We start from the raw sequence: 2,007 nt of genomic DNA, 5'->3' as shown, positions 1-2,007 counted from the left end.
AAAAAGCTGAAGCTGAGTGTTTACCAAACACAAAAACAACTCCCAGCTTTTTTCAGAATCACCTCAGTACCAAACCAGGTCTTAGAGTGTTTGGTACACTTTTATGTAAAACAAATGTGAAAAAAGCCGGTTTTTCAAAGCTACGTTTTGCAGCTTCTTGTTTTTGGCTTTTTTTCATCCAAAACTGTGAAAAAAAGCTGAAGCTGAGTGTTTACCAAACACAAAAATAGCTCCCAGCTTTTTTTGATAGCAGCTTTTTTCAGAATCACCTCAGTACCAAACCAGGTCTTGATCTCTTTGACTCTAACTAGGATTCTAAACTTGATCCCATTATACGATTAATTCATTCTTAATTGATTAATAATGAATTCAGATCCTTTGGATAATCTACATTTAATCAAGGCTTATTCTTATCCTTGGCGAATTTAAGTTTGCCTAGGACTCAACCGAGCCACACCTGTACTTAATCCTCTCACGGTCCTACATTCATGAGGACTTGGTTGAATCAACCCTTTCTTGGGTCGGAAGCCCACTAGCCTAAAGATCTTTGCTGCTCGAGAACTATGGCATTTTCCACTCGGGTTAGCCCATTCTCAACCCAAACCGTTATTTCAAGCCCAAACATTGCCACCTTGCTTATAAAACCCTTGGCCATAAGGTTTTAAATAAACAAATATTCTCCAAATTGCCCACTATCTTGCATTAAATGCCTCTATCCTAGTTTACATGCCAATTTTGTCTCGACTTGCAAACTTCTGTTTACTCCTGCCCCATGCCAAATTTCCACCATGGCTCTGTTGGGTTTTAGACCTTAAATCTTATGGACTCATTTACAGTATATTATCTCGATAATATAAAGCCAAACTCATCAATGAATGAATAATCTTGCTCATTTGTTTATCAATTAAGATTAATCTCAGTTTACTACCCTGAAATTTCTTAGTTTTCAATATTTGGTACATTAAGTTTTTTTCATCCAAGAATCATACATGAATTCATAATTTTGGGACACTTTCATACATTCGTTAACGTTACTGTTAAATCAGCCGTTAACTGGTGATGTGGTATCCACATGGACAATAACTGAGCTCATTGTGTCAATATGGGCCTACATGTATATTAAAAAAAATTAAAAATTAAAACTATTGGCCATCCTCCAACCTCACCCCACGTTCCCATCTAACCCACCCCCCATTCTCTCCTCTGCGCTCACCTAACCCTCCCTGCCATTTCTCCACTGCGCCCACCCAACCCAGTCCCAAGCGAGGTCCTTTAGCCGTCGCTCAAAGTAGCACCGCCATAGCGCTATGAAAACGTGGAGCACCGTGCATCCCTTGGCGAAGAAGCTCTGGAAATCGCGATCGTTCACGAAGGAGACCATGAGAAGCAGGAAGCCGATCACAAAGAGGAGGAGGCCAGAGAAGGAGTCGGAGGTCCGAATCAGGAGCTAGTTGTGGGGGGTGGACCCCAGTAGCTTCTAAGCAGTCTCAATCCCGTGTCCGAAGGTGTAGGAGGCAAATGACGAAGAAGGCCGACGCAGGATAACGAAGACGGCGCCGGCGACAACATTTATCAGGACAACTGTGATTGATTTATTGCTGTGTGGGTGCCTCGCGCGTCGTTTTGATGCCACCAAAAACCCTACTTTTTGAGAATTAGGGAAGAATGTGAAGCAGAAAGATAATTAATTGATTTTATTTTCATTTTATTTTCATGGGTTTAATTTCTGAATCAGGGAGAAAAAGAATAAAAAATTAAGGATATAAAGCCCATTTTTTTTTTAATTTTTTAATTTTTAATATCCATGTGGGCCAATATTGACACGTGGTGCCAGTCATTGTTTACATGGGCACCACGTTACCAGTTAACTGCTTATTTAACAGTAACCTTAATGGATGTATGAAAGTGTCCGAAAATTATGACTTCAGGTATGACTCTAGGATGAAAAAAGTTGATGTATCAAATGTTAGAAATCAAGAAATTTTATGGTAGTAAACTGAGATTAGC

General features: G+C 39.8%; 1 pseudogene; it reads right to left on the bottom strand.

The window, feature by feature from the left end:
• Window positions 1–1,080: 1,080 nt before the first annotated feature.
• Window positions 1,081–1,666, bottom strand: LOC148697036 (uncharacterized; annotated as a pseudogene).
• Between the last annotated feature and the right edge of the window lie 341 nt (window positions 1,667–2,007).

The sequence above is a fragment of the Pyrus communis genome, chromosome 5 (genome assembly GCF_041283825.1).
Source record: "Pyrus communis isolate YQ-2024b chromosome 5, ASM4128382v1, whole genome shotgun sequence".
Classification (NCBI taxonomy): domain Eukaryota; kingdom Viridiplantae; phylum Streptophyta; class Magnoliopsida; order Rosales; family Rosaceae; genus Pyrus; species Pyrus communis.
The sequence above is the reverse complement of the archived record's forward strand: the minus strand, read 5'-3'. Positions and strand labels throughout refer to the sequence as shown.